The 20335-nt window shown below is 55.8% G+C and overlaps 1 protein-coding gene across 1 annotated transcript in view; it reads right to left on the reverse strand.

Moving 5' to 3' along the window:
• LOC122383683 (rho GTPase-activating protein 190-like) overlaps positions 1-19563 on the reverse strand; it is a 406057-nt gene extending 386494 nt beyond the window's left edge. Inside the window, exon 1 of the mRNA XM_043370373.1 lies at positions 19363-19563. The gene's annotated coding sequence lies outside the window, so the exon portion shown is untranslated. The remainder of the gene's footprint in view (positions 1-19362) is intronic.
• Positions 19564-20335: the final 772 nt, after the last annotated feature.

Raw genomic sequence — 20335 nt, forward strand, 5'->3', positions numbered from 1 at the left:
TCATGATTTTAAGGTGTGCATGAAATTATGAGAAAAGGTAAAAACAAAAATATGAACAAAAATTTCGTTAATTCATGATGCATGATAGAACAAATAATTTTCTTTCGTTGATTAAAGCAAGGCTTGTGACTGAACCATAATGTGCATTGACTGCTGCGCAGTGTCCCAAAATTTGTAGATGTGGGTGGGAAACGACATCCAAATGCAAATCATTTTCCACTCTCACCTCCAGTTTTCAAGCCCAATTTTCCACTCCCAATTCCACCGAGAAGGAGCAATTGCGGGAATGGTTGTTTTACATGTGCTTTGACACAGTTGCAAAATAGGTACCTTCATACGTATATCATAGAAGTAATTACTGGTTATTATTATTGGAGATTTTTTTTGCAGCATTCTCGTCAAGTAAAATACATTATCTTCTTTAAAAGGACCATAGTGTGAGGTGTAAATACACTCTGTAAGGTTGTCCAGACTAATTGTGCCCCTATTTGTACAGCCTGGGCTGGAGCCGCAGCAGGCGCGCTACGGGGTTCCGGCGCCGACGAGCAGCCGAGCGCAGCAGGCCCGCCACCGGACTCCAGCGCCGACGAGCCGCCGGCCGCAGCGGGCGGGCTCCAGGGTTCCAGCATCGATGAGCCGCCGGCCGCAGCAGGCGCGCCACGGGGGTCCGGCGCCGACGAGCAGCCGAGCGCAGCAGGCGCGCCACCGGACTCCAGCGCCGACGAGCCGCCGGCCGCAGCGGGCGGACTCCAGGGCTCCAGCATCGATGAGCCGCCGGCCACAGCAGGCGCGCCACGGGGGTCCGGGGCCGACGAGCAGCCGAGCGCAGCAGGCGGGCCCCGAGGTTCCAGCGCCGAGCCGCCGGCCGCGGCAGGCGCGCCCCGAGGCTCCAGCGCCGATGAGCCGCCGGCCGCAGCAGGCGCGCTACGGGGGTCCGGCGCCGACGAGCAGTCGAGCGTAGCAGGCGCGCCACGGGGGTCCGGGGCCGACGAGCAGCCGAGCGCAGCAGGCGGGCCCCGAGGTTCCAGCGCCGAGCCGCCGGCCGCGGCAGGCGCGCCCCGAGGCTCCAGCGCCGATGAGCCGCCGGCCGCAGCAGGCGCGCTACGGGGGTCCGGCGCCGACGAGCAGTCGAGCGTAGCAGGCGCGCCACTGGACTCCAGCGCCGACGAGCCGCCGGCCGCAGCGGGCGGACTCCAGGGTTCCAGCATCGAGGAGCCGCCGGCCGCAGCAGGCGCGCCACGGGGGTACGGCGCCGACGAGCAGCCGAGCGCAGCAGGCGCGCTTCTGGACTCCAGCGCGGACGAGCCGCCGGCCGCAGCAGGCGCGCCACGGGGGTACGGCGCCGACGAGCAGCCGAGCGCAGCAGGCGCGCTACTGGACTCCAGCGCGGACGAGCCGACGGCCGCAGCGGGCGGGCTCCAGGGTTCCAGCATCGATGAGCCGCCAGCCGTAGCAGGCGCGCCACCGGGGTCCGGCGCCGACGAGCGGCCGAGCGCAGCAGGCGCGCTACTGGACTCCAGCGCCGACGAGCCGCCGGCCGCAGCAGGCGCGCCACGGGGGTCCGGTGCCGACGAGCAGCCGAGCGCAGCAGGCGATCCCCGAGGTTCCAGCGCCGAGCCGCCGGCCGCGGCAGGCGCGCCCCGAGGCTCCAGCGCCGTTGAGCCGCCGGCCGCAGCAGGCGCGCTACGGGGGTCCGGCGCCGACGAGCAGTCGAGCGTAGCAGGCGCGCCACTGGACTCCAGCGCCGACGAGCCGCCGGCCGCAGCGGGCGGACTCCAGGGTTCCAGCATCGATGAGCCGCCGGCCGCAGCAGGCGCGCCACGGGGGTACGGCGCCGACGAGCAGCCGAGCGCAGCAGGCGCGCTACTGGACTCCAGCGCGGACGAGCCGCCGGCCGCAGCGGGCGGGCTCCAGGGTTCCAGCATCGATGAGCCGCCAGCCGCAGCAGGCGCGCCACCGGGGTCCGGCGCCGACGAGCGGCCGAGCGCAGCAGGCGCGCTACTGGACTCCAGCGCCGACGAGCCGCCGGCCGCAGCAGGCGCGCCACGGGGGTCCGGTGCCGACGAGCAGCCGAGCGCAGCAGGCGATCCCCGAGGTTCCAGCGCCGAGCCGCCGGCCGCGGCAGGCGCGCCCCGAGGCTCCAGCGCCGTTGAGCCGCCGGCCGCAGCAGGCGCGCTACGGGGGTCCGGCGCCGACGAGCAGTCGAGCGTAGCAGGCGCGCCACTGGACTCCAGCGCCGACGAGCCGCCGGCCGCAGCGGGCGGACTCCAGGGTTCCAGCATCGATGAGCCGCCGGCCGCAGCAGGCGCGCCACGGGGGTACGGCGCCGACGAGCAGCCGAGCGCAGCAGGCGCGCTACTGGACTCCAGCGCGGACGAGCCGCCGGCCGCAGCGGGCGGGCTCCAGGGTTCCAGCATCGATGAGCCGCCAGCCGCAGCAGGCGCGCCACCGGGGTCCGGCGCCGACGAGCGGCCGAGCGCAGCAGGCGCGCTACTGGACTCCAGCGCCGACGAGCCGCCGGCCGCAGCAGGCGCGCCACGGGGGTCCGGTGCCGACGAGCAGCCGAGCGCAGCAGGCGGGCCCCGAGGTTCCAGCGCCGAGCCGCCGGCCGCGGCAGGCGCGCCCCGAGGCTCCAGCGCCGATGAGCCGCCGGCCGCAGCAGGCGCGCTACGGGGGTCCGGCGCCGACGAGTAGTCGAGCGTAGCAGGTGCGCCACTGGACTCCAACGCCGACGAGCCGCCGGCCGCAGCGGGCGGACTCCAGGGTTCCATCATCGATGAGCCGCCGGCCGCAGCAGGCGCGCCACGGGGTCCGGCGCCGACGAGCAGCCGAGCGCAGCAGGCGCGCTTCTGGACTCCAGCGCGGACGAGCCGCCGGCCGCAGCGGGCGGGCTCCAGGGTTCCAGCATCGATGAGCCGCCGGCCGCAGCAGGCGCGCCACGGGGGTACGGCGCCGACGAGCAGCCGAGCGCAGCAGGCGCGCTTCTGGACTCCAGCGCCGACGAGCCGCCGGCCTCAGCGGGCGGACTCCAGGGTTCCAGCGCCGACGAGCTGCCGGCCGTAGCGAGCGCGCTCCAGGATTCACGCACCGACGAGCCGCCGGCCGCAGCAGGCGCGCTACTGGACTCCAGCGCCGACGAGCCGCCGGCCGGAGCGGGCCGGCTCCAGGATCCACGCACCGACGAGCCGCGGGCCGCCGCGGCCGGCCTCCATACGGAGGACGACACAACACCACCGTTCAGGTAATCCGCGCTCCAGCTGCAAGGCGCGGCCGGGGCCGACTCGGGGTAAAGCGGACGTACAGAGGTACGAATCACTCTCCGCCCACCCCCGCCAGCCGCGCCTACTGAAACCGGGCCGCGCAGCCCTTAGCAAAATGTCCAGGCGTATTGCATTTGAAGCAAATAACCTCTGCAGCACTTGTCTGCTGTCGATCCTTACTGGGCTTGGTGCATTCCCTACGCCAGTGTCCCTCCAGGCCACAGTTCGGACACGGCCCCGGCGGTGAACGTCTGTGAGTCCTTTCCTGTCGTCCTGCCTGGAGTGCATCCACCTTCTTCTCCAGATTCGCCACAACCAGGGACAGCTTGGATACCTCATCCTCCAGGCGGTGCTCTTGAGACTGTTCCTCAATATGACGTACACGAGGTCCCATTACCTGCTCCAGCTGTCGAGCTCTTTGCAGTAGGTCCCTGTAACTTTCTGTTTCCTTCAGGGTCAGTAGTAACTGCACTCTCATAGCTTCATCAACATTGTTCAGAAATGTGGAGCGACAAACAGTTTCCAACTGTTCTTCACTGAAGGCAGCATATGCTTTCCTGCCAAGGCTCTTCAAAGCCTCGCCATACTGCATGACAGTTTCTCCAGGCATGCGTGAACGCTTGGACAGCATGATGGCATAATCTGTAGGGAGAGCTGGTGTATGATACTCAGCTTTGAGCGCCTTTTTCAGTGTGTGAATGTCAGTACACTCCATGGCAGGCAACTGGCGATAAAAATCAAAGCTGGTCCAGTCAGGCAGGCAGGGAGCTGCAGGAACTGCACTTGTTCTGACCACTTATTGGCTTTTGACACCACTTCAAAATGGGCCAAGAATCTTTCCACATCACCAGAACCATCCATGTTGGTCTGGCTTAACAGGGGCACACGCCATGTCCTGTGTCCGTGGCTCCTTGGCCGCTACTTTAAGAGAGTGCTTGAACTTTTTCTCCACGCTATCACAAAAACTCATTAACTTGCTGGAATTCTGCCACCTCAAGCGTCTTCGGAAGCAAGAGTGGGTTCCAGACTGGGTTGAATGGCTGCCACCAAATGTGAGAAGCTGTTCACTCAGAAATACAAGTATATTCAACCCAGTCGACGCTGTGGACAAAGCGGGACAAACAGATAGTTAGAACACTTCCCAACAATGCCAACCACCGCATGCAAGCAATGCCAGGCGCTGCCATCGCATTCGCTTAGCATGCCAGATTAATCCAAAGCGAACGTGCAAACATGCCAACAGTACATGCTCCAGCCCAGGCCGTACAAATGGGGGCACAATTAGTCTGGACAACCTTACAGACTGTATTTACACCTCACACTATGGTCCTTTTAAAGAAGATAATGTATTTTACTTGACGAGAATGCTGCAAAAAAATACTCCAATAATAATAACCGGTAATTACTTCTATGATATACGTATGAAGGTACCTATTTTGCAACTGTGTCAAAGCACAAAAGAACAGCATTCTGACAGCTCACTGTGTTATGTTGAAATGGCAAGTTTGGTTAAACTTGGTCAGTGCTGAACTTTGATTTTAATTCCTAATTGTTTTGTCATTTCAGAGTGTTAATGGAAACAGACGACGCTGAGCTGGGGCCGGACGCAGCAGGCGACGGACGCTGTAGTGTGCTGGGCAAAATAGTCCAAGATGCTGGTAGCGGGTGAAATACGCAGCTGCTCGTCGTCTCCAAGAGCGCCGCGGACGCCGTGGACTGCGCCATCAAAGTCGACGGAAAGTCGGTTCCAGCAGCCGACCGTCTCAAACTACTTGGAGCCACCCCCTCAACCTGCTCCTTCACGTCGGGCCCATTGCCGCAGTCTCCGCTCCCGAGTGTGCCCCGGATCCAGCAGCTTCGCAAGCTGACAGCGCGGGGCTGGGGACTAGATGAACGACAGCTCTGCGCTGTAGCGTCTGGATACGTCCGTGGAGTGCTGGTGCACGCGGCCGCCACCTGGCTCCTGGTGACGCCACAATCCCCCGTGGAACTTCTCCAGAGGGAGATGCAGGCGGTTACCCGTATATCACCGGCTGCCCCTTGTTTACCCCAGCCCACGCAGTGATGGCGGAGGCCGGACTGACGCCGGTGCCCGCTGGCCGCCCGGCGAGACGTGCTGGTAGCGAAGCTCTTCGCCAAGGCGCACGCGCTCCCCGAGGGCAAGCCCTCAGGACTATCGCGGAAGATGCCCAGCCGACTGAAGTCGGTGACGGGCTGGCGTGGGGTGGGGCACGAAACCTGGCGAGCGGCTGGGATCGCCCTGCTGCTCGACCCCCTGGTTGCATGCCAGCGCGCCGCCGTGGGAGGTGGCCGCCTTCCCAGACTTCACCTTCAGGCTGGACATCGGGACACTGCAGCGCGACGCCTCGGCTGATGAACTACACCTGGCGGCACAGCGACACTTGGCCACCCTCCCCAGCAAGCCATCAGGGTATAAACTGACGCATCGGCGGAAGCGGGAGTCCGCAGCGGAGAAGCTTTCGTGGAGTGTACACGGGTGTGGGAAATGAATGCTAAGTGTATCCAAATTGAAGGCACTGCTCTCGAAGGATATAAATACTGAACAGCTTTGGATTGTTTGTATTCCAAATGTTTACTTTCAGGACGAGTACTCCTTGTCATTCGGTCGTCAACTCCTCTCTCCGACGCCGGCTTAGCGCAGGCACGTATAACCTAAAATTTGGCCGGGCGGGGGGGGGGGGAGCGGAGGAATCCCGTAGAGAGAGCCTCCTACCTACAGAGGGCCCTCTACCCGAGGAGTCAGAGGTGGTCAGACACAGACACTAGCGGCTATTCACAGGAGGCCCCATGTAGTAAATTGAATGACCCTAGGTGGCAGGCGAGTCGGAGAGCCTTGATTGTCCTGACGTGATTTTTTTGGGGATTCCCATGAATTTCGTTCGTCTCCGACGTGATTTTGGCCAACGTGGGCCTTCTGCCAGCATGGGCCCTGAAAACCCCTAGGGGGGAGGCGCACCCCGTCCGTCCCCCTTGAGTACGTCCCCGGTCGGTCCAGCGGCTCCACACGCGCCTACCGACACACAAGAAACTCTTGCCATTATGTTTGCTTCTGACGCAATCATGACAGAATTACGCTCTATTGATATGCATGCTGCCATTGCTTTGGAGTCGGTCTTTTGAATTTCTGCGTTTTTTTCGGATCGGCTCCACTCTCCAGACAGCTGGCTCAGCCTGATCGACCAGAGCGATGCGACACCTATACCAACTTGATACCAACCTACTTGGCGGGGTGGTGAATTCATGAAATGCGAATGCGAAACATGGCAATAGATGGCGGAACGAACAGCATGGGGAAGGCTGGAGTGGGACACGCATTGAGAAATGAAATCCGTCACTTCCCAGATTTCGAACGCATCCTTAGAGTGCATTACTTTTATGTGCTTGCGTTCGGTCTTGGGATTTCTCAGCAGATGTCGCCAACAGCAGAGAGATTGATCTAGAATGTCTCGTTATCGGAAAAGTATGGTAGCTATACGCCAAATGGTTTTTGCGTATAGTTACCATATTACTTCCGATATGACTGTTGACATTACTGCGGATATGACCGAGCAGTGCATTGGCAATATGCCAAGGGCAGTAACATGCCGTCAGTCACGTCAGTCATCGGCCTTGGCTATCTGTAAGAATCTTGGCAGGAATCTTGGCCTTTTCTTGGACCCATAGCGTCGGCCTTCGACCAATCATATCGCCGAATTCGCAGGCAGTGAGAGACAAATACGGCGTGCCGAAGACATATTGGGTGTCTCAAAATCACTGAGAACTCTATAGCTCAAAATTTAAGCCCTGCCAAGGCCGTATAGCCCTGCACATTTTGATTTTTAGATCTACCCCGTTGAGTGGCATTTTTGTGAAAATTATGTAAATATATTTATCAGAATAAGGGAGAAGTGTAGGGGGCGGCGGGTGAGGTGCAGAAGAAGAATAAGAAGAAGTTGTACCTATCCAGTAATTTTATCTTGATTTGTGGATTAGACGAAGACTAGATTTTGATAAAGAAATCGACAAACTTGAACTGCAGGTAAGGTGTTGGTTTGTCATGCCGATTGTCTTGAAACCTGTTCCTTTTAAACCTGGGCTTCACCATTTACGCTCCATATGTGAATTAGCCTTGAGGCAAAATAATCCGACAGGTGGCTATTTTCTGTTTGTAAAACTGGCCTCAGATGGAGTGCTATCATTTGATTAACCATCACATGATCAGGCAGCAACAAAGTTTGTGGTTTTAGAATCTTGAAAAACTTTCTTGGGAGTGGCACTTGGTAGACATCTGTTTGAGATTCTGCTAGAGCAATAGCGTCGTGCTCAAGCCAGCCAAATTTTAGACTGCCAATTCACAAGAAAAAATGCTTGGTTAATCAGATTTCAGGTATCAAAATATTAGGTAAGGCATCAATAGGCATTTAACTCAATTCTGGTGGTAAAAATCATGACCATATATTGGCATATCATCAATTTTTAATTTGTTGTGGCACACCTTGTTGTATATTGAGGGTTGAAGATGCTCAAGTAAATATTTTTGATGCGTGTGTTGATGAAGGCGTCCAATGAAAATAAAAAGCAGAAATTATCCTGACCTTCCCTTCCCTACTAACCTCCAACCTCCAACCTATCAGCCTACAAACCACCGTTCAGACTTCATCTACACGCAGGTTTAACATTTTATGATAAAGTAAAAAATGCTCAGCTTGTAATCCAATGCCTTTCAAAACCAATAGGCCTTTTTGGCCTTGCGAATGGTTAACGAAGAGAGAGAGAGTTACCTAACTCTATCATGTAAAAGCTGCTTTGAGAAAATAGCACTGTGTTTTATCCTGGCTTCATGACTCTCTAACGCTCTCTCAAACACATGGTTGTTTTCTGACAATTGGTGATACAGAGAGGGTCTGCATTAATGTCCAAGTATGGTCATTTAGGATCAATTTTTGGTGCCCTCGTTTTATATTAGTCCAGCACTCCAGCAGCCTTACCCCGCGTTCGATGTCTCTCGGATGACGAAGATTCTACGTCGTCCAGCCAATCCCGTCCAAGGTCAGCGGGGGCTCGGCTGTGGTTATGAAACGTGATTGGCCGGACGGCGTAAAATCTTTGCCGTCCGGGAGACATCGAACGCGGGGTTAGTCTCCCCAACTGACATGCGCTGAATTTGTCGCATGTAACTTTACACCTGACGTGCGCCGAAATTTTAGGTGGAACCCTGCCACTACGCCAAATATAAGTTATGGCATGATCACTGCTCAGTTGCGCAGGTTCACCAGAACAGCGTCATGGGTGCAAAATGACCACCGTAGCGCCCGTAAACCCTAATAAACAAAGAAGCAAACATCAGTTGCGCAGTTAATGCCAATTTTCACAATTTTGATTGTCTATTGATATTGTTTGGTCATTTCAGGACTCGTGGCGCTGCTCGCCTCCTCGCCAATGCGAACGCGTTCTCTGAGGACAACCCGCCCAAGGCTAGTATGGCGAAGCCACGCCACCGCGCCGGCTTTCCGCGCCGACTCACGGCCTGAAGCGAGTTTGGGCGCGACGGCTGGCGAGCCAAGGCGGCGGAAAGTCGTCTGGCGGAGCTCCCGTCTGAGGCGAGCTTGATCTGGTCAGACAGCTCCGCCACCGATGGTGTGCTAGATGAAGGAGGAGGGGCCACCCCCCCCCCCCCCTGAACCGCGACATCCGGGAGGTGCGTGTCGCGGCAGGCGCCCTCTGCTCTAGCACGCGCGGCGAGCTATTCGCCCTAAGAGCGGTGTTGGAGGAGCTGTTGACCAAGACTGGTCGCGACACCTCTCTTTCGATAATTATCGTCTGTACCGACTCGATGGCGGCGCTGGCCCTCCTGCGGAGCGGCGCGGCGGCCCAGAGAGCCCCTCTGGCCGCAGACATATGGGGGCTGCTGGCAGCGCTCACCGAGGGGGCCAGCCAGTGATAATGCAGTGGGTTCCTGCACACTGCGGGCTTCCGGGCAACGAGCGGATGGACGCCCTCGCGCGTGAGGCTGGCGCCCTATCCCAACGGTAGCGCCGTCCGCCGATCGACTTGGGCAGCACTATCTGCAAGGCAGGCGCGCGCGACGCTCCGCGCGCCTGGCGGCGGAGCTGGCAGGACGGATGACCCTGGCTGCCGCCGTGAGAACCATCCAGAACCGTACGGCTATGCTGCGGCAGCGGCTGAAAGGAACGCAACAACAATACCGACAACAGCAGCTGCTAATGAAAGGGGAAATCATGGAGCTGGATGACCCGGCACATGGCGCTCAGCCAGCTGAGAATGAGAGCAGCTATCAAATCGCCAGCAGGGTGCTGCAGCTGGTAACTGACGACCTTGGTAGAGAGAGCGCCTCCGCTGATGCGGATGAAACTACCCCCTCTCGGGTTTGTTTGACGCCGTCTCCGTCGACTCTTTCGCCTGGGCCGGCTGGCGACCGCGCTACATTTCTTGTGCAGTGACTCGTAACTGTGTTCACCAAACTTTTAAAACTCCCCACGTTAGCATATTTAAAGAATGTTTTCCTTGTACACTGCTGCAATGTCTTATGTAGGCATGTTGTACAGTCTAAACGAGTGTGGAATGCTTTGTTGTGCTTGTTCTGTATTTCGTTTGCTATTTATCACGGTGACTATAATTTATTTTGACCAACCCTTGCCTTGTTGCAATTGTAGTGGATGGTTTCTGAACTGCTGTTTGCATTATAGATGTTGCTAGTGCGTAGACGCCAAAGATTACTTTATACCTATTGACGCGCCAGATAAAGGAGGTGAAGTATTCCTCTGATCTATACCTACGGAATTCCTTTATGTGTGTTTTGTAATCGATATTGGCGGTTTTTTATGTGATGCGGTGTAGAGCGTGGCTGAGGAAGGCGATGTTTAAAGTTGCTAGTTATTATTCAATACATCTTTGATCGGACTGTCGTGCTTGCTGTAGGTCGGACTTCCGTTCTTGACGGTGATTGGACGCACGTGCCGGTAGTTCACGACAATGCGGCTTTCGATTATAGTATAGATTTAGATGCATTTAAAGTTTTTGTATACGTAGTCCTGAGTTTCGAGATATTATCCTTGCGGGCTTCTTGCCAACAGATTGTCCACTTCTGTGTCCAGTACTCATCCCACTCACGAGGCTCAGTTGTGTTTGCCAGCCCCTATACGGAAACATTGGCCAGATAACTGACTACTACTGAAATTTTAAGAAGCGTGGGCAGTAGGGCATAACGAACGGTCCTCAGCTTCAGTAGCCGCGGAGGGGGGGGGGGGCACCGCCGACTTTTGGTCCCATTATTTCCATGCAGGCCAAAATCAAAGGGGGGCACGGTGCCCCGGTGCCCTCCCCGTTCCGTCGCCTATGCTCAGGTTATTTCTGACCTGACAGGCTCAGGGAGGATTGCTCTTTGTTGTTTTTCTCCGATGAACCCTCTTGCTGCACACTGGCTGATCCAAAGGATGGAGGGGACGGGGGGTGGGGGGTGCAGACGTATGAAAAAAGAAGACAATGTTCTTTCCCTAGCGCACGAAATCAATTCTTAAATGAAAATTAAACGAATAAGCTTCCGTTAAGAAGCCCCCGTTCCGTATCTTCCGTTCCATTCCACGACTCGCACCCAGTGACTTGCTGCAGTAGCGTCATCTATACCTCGCCCTTACTGCCGGGAAGGCCGCGAGTTGCGACATCTATACTATGTCTAGGCCTGAAGTACCTCTTGGTGTTCTTCCGCCACGATGTATTTATTTTTGTCAATCGGTTTGGTCCTTCTGGCCGGATAGGTCGTCAGAATTATCTGAAGGTGCCTGAAATGTCTCGTTAGTGGAAAAAATGTCTCGTTAGTGGAATTCCACTATCTGGCAACTAGCCCTATGTAAACGCGGCTAGTGTTTGGCCCGGATGTGTATAGGAGCGGGAGCAGCACTCCTTTTTCACGTATATTCGCATATTTTTTTAGGCACATCAACATGAAATATCATTATATCTGATACGATGCGGGATCACAGACTAGAGATCCAGCTTATAACTTATCTCTAATGTTTAACCAATGAATCAAATCAACAGGACTACGTACGATGCATGTCGGACACGTACCCAGAATTTCGCCCAAGAGGGGGTCACCTGCTGGTCACCTGACCCCGGGCCCGCGAGTCACCCGGGGGCCCGGGGTCAGCTCAGGCAAGGATGTATCCAGGACCTTTCGATGGGAGGAGGGAGGCACGGTGGGTCCAGTCTCACTGGCAGACAGGTCTCTTTAAAACGGTCTTTGCATGAGAAAATGTGGAAAATTGGCAAGCAAAAGTATCATTTATGCCCGAGGAGTGTGCCTAATGTACACTAATGCCTAATTTACATGGTATTTTACGAGCGAGCGAAGCGAGCGAGCTCCTCAGAGTCACCGGTGTGTGGCGCGCTCAGAGGTGCCAGTGAAAGGCCGTCAGATGCGCTGGTGTTGGGTCCTCACATGCGCCGTTGCGGGGTCTTAGGGCTTAGAGACACTGGTGGGGCCATCATTGGCATGTGTGTGGCCCTGCAAAATAGCCTGCAAGTGGAAAGTGGCCCGTCATAGGCTGGCAAGGACACTCGGAGGCTGGTAAGAGGCCCTCAGAGTCACTGGTACGTGGCCCTCAGAGGCATTAGTGTGGGGACTCTCAGAGCCGCCGATGTAGGCCATTAAGATGCGCTGGTGGGGGTCCCTTGGAGGTGGGGCGAGGGGCCTCGCAGTTGCCGTTGTGGGTGCCTTTAGAAACACTGGTGTGGACCGTGTGTCTATCACAGACGGATGTGGAGCCATAGCAGCCAATCCCTCGTTGGCCGTTACTAGGGCCCTGAGCGGCCGGCGAGGTCTCTCAGAAACCGGCATTGGGCCTTTATGAAGATAATTGTGGCTACATAGGAGCCAATAACGTCCCCCCACAAGCCCTGCGGTGTCCTTCCGAGTTGAAGTGCGGCCAGCGCGAACCCTCTGCTACCAACTGGCGCCGCAGGGCCCCTCGGTTTCGAAGGAACCCTAAACCCGAGAACGGGCACGTACCCCCTCGCTCCCTTGCTATGAATCCAAGTGATGGGACCCTTTAGGTAATCAGGGGCGTTTCAGATGACCAGGGGTTTTCAATTGATCAGGGGCCCACCAGGTGACCATGGGCCCCTCTGGTAACCAGGCGCCCCTTAAGTAACCAGGGACCCCATCAATAACCAGGGCCCCTCAGTAAACGGGGGCCACTCAGGTAAGTGTAGGAGTCCCGCAGATAACCAGGGCCGGCAAGGTTTCTCAGGTCCGTTTTTTTGACAAGGCTCTTATTGACTCAGGTGCGAGCCCTTTGCTATCAGCAGAGGGCCCTTTCAAGCCTTTTGAGGGCCGTTTAACGTCTCTTGAGTTCCCATTGATGCCTTCTAAGGGCCCTTTGAGCAGTCGAGGGCCTTTGAGGCCTTTTGAGGCCCTCTTGACGTCAGCTGAGGACCGTTGGATGCCAGCTGAGGATCGTTTTTGGGCCTTCTGATGGCCATTAGACGCCAATGGATGACCCTCTGACACCAACTGGGGCCCTCTGACACCAGCTAAGGGCACTTTAAGTTTGACGCTAGCTCGGGGCCCTCTGACATTAGCTGGGGGGCCCTCTGACGCTAGCTCAAGGCCCTTTGACGCTCTTTAAGGCCTTCTGAGGGCCCCTTTAGGTCTTCTAAGGGCCCCTTGAGGCTTTTTGAGGGCCGCTTGACGCCAGCTGAGGACCGTTTGAGGCCTTCTGATGGCCATTTGGCGCCAGCTGGGGGGCCATCTGGCACCAGCTGGGGGCCCTCTGTCACCAGCTAAGGACCCTTTAGAGCCTTCGGAGAGCCATTTGACGCAAGGGCATGGCCCTCTGACGCCAGCTCAGGGACCTTTGACACCCTTTAAGGCCTTCTGACGTCCGTTTGACGTTAGCTGAGGGCCCTTTGAGGCTATCTGAGGGCCCTTTAAGGCCATCTGAGAGTCCTTTTAGGTCATCTGAGGGCTCCTTAAGGCCATCTGAGGGCCCTTTGACACCAGATGAGGGCCCTATGACGCTAACTGAGGGCCCTTCGAGGCCATCTGAGGGCCTTTTGAGACAATCTGAGGGCCCTTTAAGGCCATTTGAGGGCCCGTTGTACACGGTCTTCGGTGGTCTAAGGATTAGTTACAGGCCCATTTGAGGCGGCCTTCGGCCGCATCAAATGGGCCCCTCATCCTTCGAGTTGGGCCCCCCAACTCGAATGGGGGGGGCACGGGCCCGTGTGCCCCCCTTGTGTGCGCCCTTGCCCCATCCGGCCCCACCGCCCTGGACGCGCTCATACACTGGATGCATTGCCACAGTTCTGGCAGGGTAGCTGGCTGGAGCTGGAAGCTGGTGGAGCAGACGGTGGGCGGGCGCTGAGCGTGCCGGCCCTCGGTCGCGACTTGCCGCAGCTCGTCAGCGATGCGGGATCCTACGGTGGCAAAATGCCTGTTCAGCTCGTCGGCCCAGGCAGCTGCCTGCTCCGGAGCGTCGGCAGCGGCAGCAGGCCGGGGCCGGCGAGTGGCACTTATGCGTCTGAACCTGGTCCAGAAGTCTCTGCGGTCCCCCGACGCCAACTCGTCACAGAAGAAGTCACGACGCGCTTTGATGAGCTGACTCTTTACAGAGTTTCTGAGCCGAAGGTAGTCTGCCTTGGACTCGGGAGACCGAAGACAGATCCAGGTGTCGCGGGCGGCGTCACGTTCCGACATCGGTGCCCGAAGCGCGGGGTCGTCGGCCAGCCACGGGCAGTCCGGCCTACTGACGCGCACTCGTCTCGCAGGGCAGAGTCGGTCAAACACGGAGTTCCAAATGGTCATGAACTCGCGGACACATACGTTCACATCGGTAGCGCCGTCCACCGCTGACCAGTCAGCCCCCAGAAACTCCAGGCAGACGGCGTCCCAGTCGCAGCGCCGCCAGGGGCGCGCCGTGCGCCACTCAGGAGGTCTGCGCACACGGCCGAGGCGCGCGGTGACGATTACGGGCTGATGGTCACTGATGGCGACCGGCAGCACCTCGACCTCAGGCACAGGGTCTCGCTGGTCGGTCAGCACGTGGTCGAGCGCCGTCGGCACGGGGTGAAGATGAGTCGGCTGGTTCACCAGCTGCACTAAACCGAGCTCGGAGAGCAGGCTATTGTAGCGGCAGATCCGCGGCGAGGCAGCGTCCAGCACATTCAAGTTGATGTCTCCCAGCAGGAACACGGGCCGGCCGAGGCAGCGGGCGGCTCTCAGCTGCTCCTGCAGGTGTTCCAAGCTGCTGGCCTCCGGACTGTCGGGAGGACGGTAAACGACGCCGACGGTGGTCGGGCGACCGCCCCGCCAGCTCACCGACGCCCACAGGGTCTCCAGTGCGCCGCCCGCCGGCATCAACATCCGCTGTGCCTCGATCTCCGAGCGGCACAGGATGGCGACGCCGCCACCGCGCCGTTCCTCTCGGTCCTGTCGCAGCACGCTGTAGCCCGGGAAGGCCAGAAACTGGTCTGAAATCTGCGGTGACAGCCAGGTCTCGGAAAGGCACAAAATGTCGAGCTACTGGTCACGTAGCAGAATCATGATATCGTCCAATTTTGAAATGATCGACTGGGCATTGAGGTATCCGATCCTGATCACACCACGCGGCAAAGCGCCAGGGGTGCCCTCTTCTCCGTGTACAGTTCCGCAGGTCACCGCCAGGCGGCGGGTCTGCGGCTGGGAGAGCCGCCGCGGCTGGGCAAGGCAGCGCGCCGCTGTCGCCGCTGCGATATTGTCAGGGGGGGGGGGGGGCTCAGCAGTCAGCAGCAAAACTGTCCATGTTTGGGATGTTTGTACGTACGCCTACCTACGGGTTTTCGACAGGGGACGGATCGGCCGGCTAAAAACTTAAACCTATATGTAGATTTTGTTACCTACTGTACTTTTTCAGGCCGATGCACTATCTGTCTAATGTTATGGGCCAAATGCCTACACAGTACCTACAGTCTGAAGTCAGTTTCAATTTGACACCGTTAACGGTAAAGCCTTTTGTCTTCTACGAGGTACAAATGTTTACATGTGCCACCAGTTTGGTAGGTAATGCATATACAGTCAGACAGAAATAAATAACATACCTGCGCCTGCGTGTGAAGGTGCCTAATCACATGCTTGATGAGGGTGCTTAATGAGGGTCACAACTCACGATCTTTTTTTGACTCGAGTATGAATTGGCGGCGCGAAAATTGGCAAAATCACTTGGCAAAACAGCTCTAAAACATAACTTTTGCAGCCTGTGTAACAAGTTGGTGCAGAACACCTAAGATCTGATCACCAAGTCAAGTAGCCGGGTGAGACTAAATGCTTACTTCGAAATCTAAGCTGCGTTGCGGCATTGGCGGTTATGTGCGGCGTGTATGCCGCATGATTAGTAAGCGGCGACCACTAAATTAAAAACTCAAAAGCTTTGACCTGTTTTCAATGGATAACACTGCATACCAAAAATGTCCATCGCTCTCGCCATAGGATATTTAGATTTAAATAACTAACTTATTTACATCATCGTTTTGAACCAAATTAATACTTTCAACTTGACCCTCGCCCGTATTGGTGTTTTTTCCAGCCGCGAACGTATAAGGTATAACCCCTTGCCGTTTCGCTCCTGATCAAGCTAGAGCTTCGCGGAAAAAACCAGCGTGTTGCCCGTGACGAGAGGAAGCCGATGATACCCAATTTTAAGGTCCTAGGTCATCGGTTGACCTTCCAGGTCAGGTCAATGACCCAAAAGGCGGGAAAATTGGGACCTGTTAGAACGTCGTAGTGTGGCTGCCATGGGGTTTTCCGGGGTGCTGATCACGAATATCGTGTTAGTTTTGATCGGAGACGATGTCTTTAAGCATTTAGACCAGCATCGGGTCAGGTCAGGTCAGGTCAACCGGTAGGGGTCGTGATGGGTATTCGTAATACGTGTCACCGCTTCTGCAGCTTCGTAACATGTTACGAATGCACCAACACTACTTCGTAAATGTTCAAATGGTTGCTAAATTCGAAATCAGCTCTAAAAACTAGCCTAAAAACATGTAAAACTCGAAAAAGTGAACCGAGGTCACCCGAGGTCACCAAAGGTCAATGACCTGACCTGACCTTCAGGTGACCTTGACATCCACCCTTGTGCATGGGACCAACATCAAATCACATGTTTGAACGTTTGAAACCACGAAAAGCTTGCAAACGCGCGGCTAATGCGAGCCGACATACGCCGAATCGCGATTCCGGCCAAACATGGTCTCGGAAAGTAGGTCACAGGTCAAAGGTCATTTTGGTCAGGGTCATGAAATTTTCAGGGTGGGTGTTAAATTGATCAATGCGAGGGTACTGAAAGTTTCGTCGCGATCAGCCGCTTTTTAAGCGAGTTATTCGCGAAAAACCTTAGGGGGGTTGCATCAACCCCCCCCCCCCTGTGCGGGCGAGGTCATGTTTTGATAGCAAGACTGAAACAGACTTTTTTTGGGTAGCCAGGAAATCGCATGCCAGAGCCTATTCAAATTATTTTATCGGCCTTTATATGCACCAGTCTCATACAGGTACGGGATTTAGCATACGATTTCCAGACAATCGAAAGACTGTTTGGAGCCAACAAAGGAAGGAATGAGTGAGTTAAGTTGAAAGTAGTAAGTTGGTTCAAAATGATGATATAGATAACCTAGTTATTTAAAGCTAAATATCTTATGACGAGAGCGGTTGGCATTTTTGGTATGCAGTGTTATTCATTGAGAACCGGTCGGAGCGTTTGAGTCTTTAATTTAGTGGTCGCCGGTTACTAATCATGCGGCATACACGCCGCACATAACCGCCAATGCCGCAACGCAGCTTAGATTTCGAAGTAAGCATTTAGTCCCACCCAAGTAGCCTGGCATATAAAAAACTGAGGCCCTTTCAACCGGATAGCTTATATCGTAGAAGTTTGAGTTTGTTTTAAACTGCTCAGTGCTCAGCACTCAGCAGTGCGTAAGGAATCGAAATTCGGCGAGTTTTTGGAAATTGGAAAAAAAAACTTTATGGATATCCCCAACATGCAGCGTCCAGGACCGCTTTTTGGATCCGCCACTGGCCAAGAAACATTCAGTCAAAAGAAAAGGCTCATACAACAAGCCAGTTTTACCGTGCTGCGGGTTTTAGGAGGTATACCTGTTGTCATGAGTCGATCAATCGACTTTGCAGCACTGCACAATAACGCGAGGTAACGGTGCAAGCAATTCGAGTAATTTGGATTTTATTTCTGTGATTTTACAAAGGGACAATGGAACAGTAAGCAGAGAATAAAAAATTGGCCTAGGCATTGTTGGAAGGACCCATTTTTCGGAGCAGTCGACCGCTTTTTACGAATCTTTTTCTCTATCAGCCTTTGAAATAATGGATGTTAGGAGGCATGGTGGTGCTGACCACCGTGCCTTCAGTCAGCTTCACCCTCACGACGGTGAAACTGACCCCCCTTGCCGGAAGCTGACCACGACGGACCCCCATTGCCGTTTGGCCCCTGATCGAGCTAGAGCTTCGCGGAAAAAAACTAGCGTGTTTTTTCCGCGCTAAAGCGGTGAAAACATGTCAGATGTGTTCAGCTTGACAATACGGATCGACCTATATGCAGCATGGCCCTTTTCGGTCAGGTGACAGGTCATGACCTTGACCTGAGGTAAACTTTTCAAAATGACCTTTCAATGTCAAAAAATAGCGCATTCGACGTGTCTCGACGAGAGGAACACGATGCTGTCAAAATGAATGCCGTGACTCTCTTGAGTCAAACATTATTGCCGAAAAAAACATTTTTTCATGAAAACGGCTTTTTTTAGATTTTTTTAGAGTTTAGAGTTATGCCCTCTGGACAGTGGCGCAGCCAAGGGGGGGGGGGCACACTGGGCTTAAGCCCCTCCCAAATCTAGCGGGCGCCTTCCTTGGCTCCTTCCACGATCATTTCCGGGCGCCGAAGGCGCCTCTTCCAGTGTCCAACACTCTTGGCGCCCTCGACGGTGAGCCATTGTGGTACACCTTGCAGTACTGCACAGTGATGCAAATGGGGTTCACGAGTGGCCATAAATACCGAAAAGGCCCAAATTTCAAGTTCACCTAATCGAATAAATCGTAATATGGTAAGTCAGGCAAATGTTTCGGGTGTCTGAAAAAACATGATTTTCATGTTTTTGTCAAATCCGGCCTCGTGTATGATTGTCAGAAGTCCTGACATTTTCTATGTCGTAAAATGACTGTCAGAAACTCGCAACTTCAAACGCCGCTAGCGTGCGTGCATTTCATACAAATGGCAAAAATTATACATGGCAATGATCCCCAAAGTCTGCTGCTTCTAATGCGGGGTCACAAAAAGCCGCATCTGTTTTGGTTTGGAGTTGATCTAACTATTTGTCATCATGTTGCAATCGCAGTTTTTTATTGAAAAGTATTTGCTTTCGTTTCACCTACAGCAGTTTACACAGTGTATGCCCGTTAGCGCACCATACCTTAAAAAAAAAATACTGAAGTGTTTTCTTCCTTATTTTTTGACGCTCTTTCGATTGCCGCTTACTGCGTGTCGCTTCGTGGCCCAGGAGCCGAGTTAGACGGGGGGGGGGGGCGTGAAAACGCCCCCCCTCCCCCCAGCACTCAGCGGAAAGATCAAGCCACTAGCAAGGCGCGGGTTAAATAACGTAAATAAATAACGTAAATAAATAACGTTGCGGACGACGCTAAGCTGTGTCACCGGGTTAGGTCAACGTCTGATTGTCAGCATCCTCAGTGCTCAGTGCTCATCCTCAAACCTGAAAATTCATGATGATGGAAAGTAGAAAAACATTATGTTGGTGTTCTGCTGTTTGTGCTTGTTTTGTCAATAATTAAAAATTAATACTGAGGGGGCTCTAAGCTTCCCAGGGGCGGGGGGGGCTCAATCTACCAAAGGGGGGGGGGGCTCAAGCCCCCCCAAAGAGATAGAAAGTGACGCCCCTGCTGCTCAGTGAACGTGCCGCCACGGCAGCCTTGTGTCGGCAGCCTGCCGACTGCCGCACTCCGACACCCGACAGGGGGTCCGGCCGTGCAGACCGGCCGCAGCTGGCGGCCCAGGTCTCCCGGTGAGGCTGCGCATTGAGCACCTACCTGGCTGCCGCACGCCGCTCCAGCAACCACTGCCGGCGCGCTGCGACTGGTTGCTGCTGTGGGTACCGGTGGCAGGCGCGGCGGCATGGACTGGTCGGCGGGCCACTGCGCGCCACTGCACTGGAGTGGGATCACTGCTGGCGGCGGCGGGCACCTCCCTGTGAGCGTCACTGCACCTCTGTCAGCACCGGCGGCGGCGGCGAGTTGGGCAGGCCGGCCGGCAGCGCAGCGTCCCGGAGCCGGCGGCGGCGCCAGCTCACGGGGCTAGGCCGCCGGCGATCAATACCAGACTCGGGCGGCGGCGCGGCGCGGCGCGGCGCGGCGCGCGCCGGCGCCGGACGCTGAGCGGCCGCCCGACACCTGCCGCTCGGCGGGCGCATTCAGCGCGCCGCGCGCCGCGCACCCACCGGTGCCAGCTTGGCGTACAGCGGGTCTCAAAAGTTTTGCAACGTCATTTTCCCACAATATACAGGGTATTCGAAAAGTTCGTTCTCCCATTATATTTGCATGTAAAACAGAACACACTGCGTTTTGATATGCGTTTATTTGCGACCACCCAGTGTGCTCCCCATTTCATGGACAAACACATTGATATGTTACAGGCCGTTTAAAAACGGCCTGAAAACACCAGCCGTTTGTAAACGTTCTAGGTAATTTGAAAACGGCCTGGTCAGTTTTCAAACGGCCTGGCGAAATATAAAAACCTCTAAAGATAACTTAATGGATCCAGATTGGTCGATGATGGGGTTGTATCGATGAATGCTAGCGCATTCTGCCGAAAGACTCGTCCACGTCGAGCATTTTCTTACTGTGCAGGTGTTGGGCCCGGCCCTGTTCCCGATAATCTAGAATCCTGAGCATGAACGAAATGGTGGTTTACTGGCAGGGCTGGAGAAACCGGGGGGGGGGGGGGACCGGCATAGGTGGAGATCTCGGGGGTAGGGGGGGGGGGAGGGTAGGGGGAGGGGGTCAG

This window comes from Amphibalanus amphitrite, unplaced genomic scaffold (assembly GCF_019059575.1).
Source record: "Amphibalanus amphitrite isolate SeventyFive unplaced genomic scaffold, NRLGWU_Aamphi_draft 000013F_arrow, whole genome shotgun sequence".
Taxonomy (NCBI): domain Eukaryota; kingdom Metazoa; phylum Arthropoda; class Thecostraca; order Balanomorpha; family Balanidae; genus Amphibalanus; species Amphibalanus amphitrite.